This window comes from Montipora foliosa, chromosome 7 (assembly GCF_036669935.1).
Source record: "Montipora foliosa isolate CH-2021 chromosome 7, ASM3666993v2, whole genome shotgun sequence".
In the NCBI taxonomy this organism is placed as follows: domain Eukaryota; kingdom Metazoa; phylum Cnidaria; class Anthozoa; order Scleractinia; family Acroporidae; genus Montipora; species Montipora foliosa.
Window position 1 is genome coordinate 11,598,192 of NC_090875.1, and position 7,500 is coordinate 11,605,691.

At 40.7% G+C, this 7,500-nt stretch overlaps 1 protein-coding gene across 9 annotated transcripts in view; it reads right to left on the reverse strand.

The window, feature by feature from the left end:
* LOC138010461 (nucleotide-binding oligomerization domain-containing protein 2-like) overlaps positions 1–7,075 on the reverse strand; it is a 34,039-nt gene extending 26,964 nt beyond the window's left edge. For 4 of the 9 annotated variants that reach the window (XM_068857431.1, XM_068857435.1, XM_068857429.1 and 1 more), the window contains exons 1-3: positions 2,553–2,812; positions 2,246–2,367; positions 1,859–1,938 (exon numbers count right to left, since the gene is read on the reverse strand). The gene's annotated coding sequence lies outside the window, so the exon portion shown is untranslated. Of the gene's footprint in view, positions 1–1,858; positions 1,939–2,245; positions 2,368–2,552; positions 2,813–3,076; positions 3,368–7,054 lie in introns of those variants that run through there. The other 5 variants (XM_068857436.1, XM_068857433.1, XM_068857434.1 and 2 more) reach the window with 5 other exon arrangements.
* Between the last annotated feature and the right edge of the window lie 425 nt (positions 7,076–7,500).

The following is a 7,500-nucleotide window of genomic DNA, read 5'->3' on the forward strand; positions in this document are numbered from 1 at the left end:
GATCACAATTATTTAATAGTGAACTAGGGTTGAAGTTATTGGGAGTTGTCTGTAATTTGCAGATAATGACACCACAAGACAGCATCATTGTTGGATTTGTAAAATTATTGCTAGATGTGCGAATTTACTAATGAGAAGCCTGCAAGATTTGCTTCTTTTTGCAGTCACTGGAGCACAGATTATGTAAAACAAAACAACTCCAAATAAAGACTAATTCGAAGTGACCAAAAATACAACTTGCTTACAAGATCTTGTAACAGTCTTAAAAAAGAATCTTGGAAGATCAATGTAACATTCTTAAAAAAAAGATTCTTAAAAGATCGTGTAAGAATCTTGTAAGATCTTAGAATCTTACAGGATTCTTACAAGATCTATCTTATCTAAGAACTTGTCTAAGATCTTATAAGATTCTTACAAGATTCTCATAAGATCTTGTAAGAATCTTGTTAAGAATCTTACAAGATCTTGTAAGCCTTGTAAGATCTTGTTAAGAATCTTACAAGATCTTGTAAGATTCTTAATTAAGAAACAAACTAAGATCTTATTAAGAAACTTATTAAGAATCTTAGTAAGATCTTAACAAGATTTCCACCTGGGTACTGTCTCGCGTTTTTCTCCTGCTTTGACTTAATTTTTACTCCTCTGCCTTTTTGTTGTAAAAAACAAATTGATGTCAGTTTTTCATGCATGTCAATCCATTTATAGGACACTTCACCCATTTTATATAATATGAAAAAGATGGAATAATCATGAAATACTCAGAATAGCTCAAACCTATATTTTGAAGTGACGTTTTCGTTGCCTTAGCCGTAGTGGTTTCTTAAAGGGGCTAGGTCATACTATTTTTGGTAATTTTGTTTAATTTTGTTAATTATGAGCTCTAAACATCAAATTGGCAGAGCACTTGCAAAACCACAGCCACATAACAACTGAGAATGATTTTCCAGCTTTGTACAGGTGTAAATGACATTTTGATATAGACTGATATAAATTTGAAAAAAGGTGGGCCGACGTTTTTCAAATTTACCCAAATTCAATCCATTTCAATCCTCTCCAGTTTTGTCCATCCATGTCCCTTCTTGGCTTCCCTGTGTTTTGTGAGAGTTCTTCTATAGTTTTACCCTGCGAGCAGAGTCTCTTTCGATCTTCCTAGATAAGTCGGGAAGAGGAAAGTAGACTCTGCTCGCCGCCTCCACATTCTTTGATTTGCCGCTCATCCAAAGAATTGGATGAGTCAGTTCAGTTTCGACTTGTCAAACCTGTTTTTTTAATTTTTGCGCATGATCAATAGCCACGCGTCATCAATATTTTGAAATTTACAACAGCGTGGCAATTTTAACTGTTAGAATTCCTATGAGTTTTTCCTATGTGTGTCGGTTACAGAAACTTGTGTGACAGAAACCTATAAATTTTTCAGTAAAAAAATGAAATGGCATTTTAAGAGTATGGACTATCTTGAGTTTCCAATGAAATGATTCCTTGATTGTTGTGTGTTTGCCAGAGTTCTTGGAAAATATCCCGACTGTTTGTTTTCGTTTTGTGCTTTTGTGGCTACAGGTCACGCATGACTGACACCGAATACATTTAAATTTTTAACGCATGCTCAATGCGAAATGTGGAGGCTGCGAGCAGAGTCTACTTTCCTCTTCCCGAATTATCTAGGAAGATCGAAAGAGACTCTGCTCGCAGGGTACTATAGTTTTGAACAGTTACTTTGATATTTAAGTTATTTCTATGACCATTCGATCACTGCTGAAATTGCCTAAAATTGAGTGACCTAGCCCATTTAAACTCCCTAACGTTATGACACAATGCATGATCAATAACAAGACAGACGCATGAAAAATGTTAAACAGACCTCGTTATTGAGCGCGCACTTTCCCTTCAGCTTTGCATCATTCAAGGGAGAATGAATGGAGATCGCGAGGCAATGTTTTTCTGAAACAGGCATACAAATCAACGTGAAATTAATCGGTACAGTTCCGACTTCCGGGTGTCGATGGCAATTTCTTGTTCGACTAAAAAAAATGACCTGCTGAGTGTTTCACGTAAATATTATTACTTCAGAAAAGGAGCTCTATCTACCCCGATCTGTATGATACTTATTTGGTGTAAGTGCTACAAATGATTTTCACAGTACTACTGAAAGACATGAAACAACGATGACCGTCTGTAAAGTTTAAGCAGAATTATATTTATATCGTCGGTTGATAATGGCGCAATGATCACTTTTCCAGTCTCTTACCTGCACGAGGTACGTATGGATTAGAACGATACTGTATTTGTTCTAATTAACCACAAGTACAGACTGCACGATTTCAGTTCCGAGGCTGCTTTAGAAACACCATGATTTCAGCTGCTTCACACCTGAAATAAAATACGAGCAGAGTAAACCGTCAATGACAGATCTCTGCAGGGTACAGGCCACCCAAACTCATAATTCGAATGCTCAGTCAACGTAACGATTTCTAGGGTTTACACGGCGGGAAACACGAAATGACGAAAAATATCGGCTAATCCTAGGTAACAGCGACGAAAATAAATAAACTTACTTTTACTTCACCTTGTGTCGATTTGAGGCGTTCCTGTTCTAGTCTTGAAGTTTGCTCCAATCCTTCATTAAAACCCATACGCAAGCGAGTTGAAGCCTCCCCAAAAAGTCCAACAATTTCAGCGTCAAGTTCCAGAAGTCCGCTATCTATGTTTACTAGTGTTCGAGCCACATAATCTAGTCTTAGAACTACTCAATCAATTTCGAAGGGATAAAAGGGGGAAAAAGTACTGTTCATGTCTCCTCTTCCGACCCTTGCGAGCCCTCGGTCAACTAGATCAGTGCTTACCGTTACCAAGGATACGAATTGAAGGTCGAGGCATTCATTGAATTTGAAACTTGAAAGTCGAATGTGAAATACAGAATTTTCCGCTTCAATGTCAAATTCAATGTTGGATATAAAACTCCGATGTCGAATATGAAAATCAAGACTCAAATTTGAAACTTGGATGTCAAATTCCGATGTTGATTTTGGCGGAGATATAACGCCTTAGCTCCGAGCCGCCAAACCAGTGAAATTCTCACCTTAAAAACACCAGTATAACGATCATTCAGGGATGTCCCCATAACTTCGCCGAATTTGATCTTCATCTTTCAAAAATTCACCGAGAAAGGCGATCCTGAAATCCATAATAAAGCTCTCTCAACGTGATCGGAGCAAGCAATCAGACCAAAGGAATTCGAAGCATTTGAATCTATCCTAATCTACCAGTCAGTGCAACGCGACCATTGGCAGTGCATAGAAAATGACTCAGTTTGCATACGGCTAAATCTGAAAGTCTACTCGTAACTTTCTTCATTTTCACAGACGTTGACAGCGCGTCTTGCTGACTATTTTGTACTATCTGCAACGAGGATGTCAGAGACCTCTGTCCCCCGGGGGGGGGGGGGGACTCCCATATGAAACAGACGGGGATGCTCGTCGGAGATTTTGAATTTAACCCCTAAAGGAGATCAATCTAGGCGTGGCTTAAGCAAATTTTGACCCCTTAAAGAGACCGTTTAAAAACACAAAAATACGACACGCACTGAGTTTTAATGATAAAAAGGCATAATCATCGAATGCTTTCATCTAAAAAGAAAATTTAAAAGGAAATTTGACTTCTGTTTCTCTTCAGGTAATTCTGCATTACTTCGCGGAACCCTAAACGTGACCTTGGTGGCATAAAATATTGGCGCTTTGCCCGGAACACCCTAAGCGAGACCAAAATCCAAAATTTACACCCCTAACACAGGGTCCAGAGGAGATATGTTTGTCGTTAGAACATCAAAACCCGTCGAAAACATCTGAAATAATGGGTTATTTTGATCGCGTAGACGATCGCGTTACAGTTTCGTTACACATTCTGTATACCGCAGAACGAAGAGACTGAGGGCTCGCAAGATCGGCTTACAGTATAAAATACGGAAAGGGAGGAAACTTGTACCACGTGACTTCGTGCGATGTGAACCGCAGCACTTGGTGACGGAAGTGAATTGGCACCGGAAACGCAAAAGCAACAGACCGTTCGAGAATCAAAACATCAGCTGTAGAGGGAGTTTTAAAATAATGGCGGCTTCTCCCTTGAAAAGACCCGTTCCGTTGCGAGAAAAGCAGCCGGACGAGAGGAGATCCAAAGTATCGAACAGAGAAAAACACGTGTTTGTTTCTAAATGGTAAGATATCAGACCAGTTGGCTTTCGAACGTGAGCCACAAATTACCGTGTTTGATTTTTCCCTGATCGAACTTGACTATTTTACCTGCAGGCTTTCAATGAATTATCGAAGAGACGAACAAAACTTTATCTCCGTACAAGAAAAACTCGACGACTATGTAAATAACAGCTCCGAAAAGGAAAATTTTCCATTGCAAGTCAAAGAACTGGGGATTATTTTAAAGGAGGCCTTTCCACGGGCGAGTAGAGTCCAGTGAAGAGTTAACGGTGGCCGAGTATGGCAGTACCTACTTTCAAAAACCTCAAGATTCGAAGAAGACCGTGTTAAATGGGAAGACTTGCCAGCTTTCACAAAAGAATTCGATTGGCTTTTATCTAGCGACGATTTCTTTGAATGGATAAAAGTCCAGTCACAAGATCTATGCGAAGGCAGCCGAGTTATAACTGAAGTAAAGATCTTTAAAGACTGGACATTTGTTGTACACGTCAACAGTCGAAAGTGCAAAAGAAACCGTTGGTGTTTTCGAACTTGGGGCATCTTAAAATTACTTCCGATCTTGCGCACATTTACTTTACCGCGTCATTTCCGTCACCATATGTTGCGGTGCACATCGAACGAAAGCTCTCTCTCGAAGCCGTAAATTTCGGTCGCCGAAAATGAATTTGGACGCTTTCTTATGCCGTTCTCCCACAGTATTTGGCAAATACATAACAATTCTAGATCACGTTAGTAAAATCAGGCAATTTAATTCAATTCCATTTGAGTTTCAGGGATTCGAAAATCGGCCCCAAATTAGTTTCCTCCCTTTCCGTATTTTATACTGTAAGCCGATCTTGCGAGCCCTCAGTCTCTTCGTTCTGCGGTATACAGAATGTGTAACGAAACTGTAACGCGATCGTCTACGCGATCAAAATAACCCATTATTTCAGATGTTTTCGACGGGTTTTGATGTTCTAACGACAAACATATCTCCTCTGGACCCTGTGTCCCTGCCTTGGGGACGACAGAAATAACAGAAAGAGCCATAATTAAACCAAAACAGAGAGAGAAGCCCATACTGAAAGGAGATGGTGAAAAAAAAAAACAACAACAACAAAAACTAACGAGGTGGCGGGACAACGAAGGGTAAGCGGTGCCTAGCAGGTTTAGGGACGAACGAAGACGGTTAGAGCTATGAAGATGCAGGCTAACAAAAGGAGGCCTCTCGTGACTCTCTCGTCACCGGAACGGGACCAGGAACGGGGGTACGTACGAACTGGCAGTGCTAATCATCCTTTTCTTGCAGTCTTGGGGACTGAATTGCGAAAGAGCGCAGCTCCTGATTTCGGACTCAAAGCATACGAAGGCGCCTCTGGCAACCTCTGTACAGTCCTTGTTTAATGTCAGAGGAAAGCACCACAGCCAGATGGTAATTGGGGGTGAGTCGATTTTGATGAGGGAGGAAAACCGGAGTTCCCGGAGAAAAACCCTCGAGTCAGGTTGAGATCGACGGAAACTCAGCCTACATGCAAGCTGGTGCCAGAGTTGAACCCGGCATCGCAGTGGTGGGAGGCCCGATAGATAACCACTAAGACATCCTGACACCTGGACAGAATGCCCGGCCCTGTGGCACCTCTGGCACTTTTCTTTTAAAGGGCAGTCAGCCTCCTTATGATTACTGGATCAAATGTCGCACACTAGTGGCTGCCCCTTATACCAGATACGGCAGTTTACGCCGTCAATACTGATGTTTCGAGAAATTACATGTTTGCGGACAATTCGCACAAGACGAGTGCCAGTATAAACACCCGGGACATTAGTCCACTGCTGGTACTTGATCTCCGTGATATCCCCATAATATTTCAGGGCCGCCTTAACATGGTCGATGTTCCCCTCAAAAGGAAATAAATAAACCATTACGAAAGTAACAGGGGTGGATTGAACGACGTCGCCAGTTACATCCCCAAAAGACATGAGCTCGGCCTCCTCATAGGTCTTTTTATGAGAGGGGTCAAGAAAGGAAATACGAATGAACCCCCCTGGACAGACCTTGATCGAATCGACTAGGCCGGCCTGGGAGTCAGCGATGATCCCGGCAACCCCGGCATGGGAAGTCCCAGCGGGGAAGCCATGGGCCAGACTTATAACAACGTGCGCGTGTTGCACGGGACCATAATGAAACTAAAGATAAATATTAACAGTATTATATGATTAAACCTTAAGCTAAATCGATAACTACTGGTATGCTAACAATATTATAACACAAATATTCAGAAATACATGTATCCACACTCATAATAAAAATGAATAGACTCTTCAAACGGTTTGTTTAAGGAGACGATTACTTAAAATCACAACTACCAAAATCACACTACTACGACTAAGAAAGGACCCTCTAAACAATTTGAAAAGAGGGACACCAATAATTAAGTCAATACCAACTAAGGACTAATAGTAAGATCAAAAATCCACGCAAATATGACGAATAAATTGAAATGCTCAAGAAACCCTTTAAACAACTTACCTAAAGAGCCTTAACACACTTTAAATAATGCTGACATACGCTAATCACACCAGTAAAAATATCAAAACCCCAGAAAGTGCTTCAAATACACTGTATCTGAAGCAAGAAAACTAAGAGAACTAGATGACAAAAACAATATTTTAACAATAAACCAAGAGACGAATGGAAAAACCAAATAGCAGAGCAGACCGTGGGCCCAACGAGAAGCGAAAAAACGACAAAGAAAACCAAGAAAGAGAAAGGCAACAAGAACGAAAACCAAAACGAATGCAGAGCATTAGTCCCCGGCAGACTCACTGAAAAGAGAAAAAAAGAAAAGCAAATCAAAGCGAAAAAAACTTACTTAGATCCAAAGTAGGTCACCCTTCACAGAAAAATGATACAACACTTGACGTGACAGCCCAAACCGCGTTCAGGTGAAACGTGACAATTTGTGTTTGTTTTTCGCTTTGTCACGCAACCCTGGCTTTCTGTAAATTACTTTCAACATTTCCTCTCGCCACGAGTTCAGGCTGTGAGCAGTCTTCTTGTTTAAGAAAGAACGATTATTATCTGCGTGTTCTTGGTCTCATCTATCCAACGGCAATTCATGATGCTTGATAGTACTTTGTTTAGAGTTTGATCCGGAGTTTTTATGCCGATTCTTGGAAATGAGGGATGTTGTAAATGAAATAGTTGAAAATGAAAACCCCTGGATAAAAATAGCCATTCTTATGCGGTTGTCACAACATTTTGCAAGGTTGGCCTCACCGCAGCTTTAAAACGAGTTAGACAGCAATATAAGGAGTG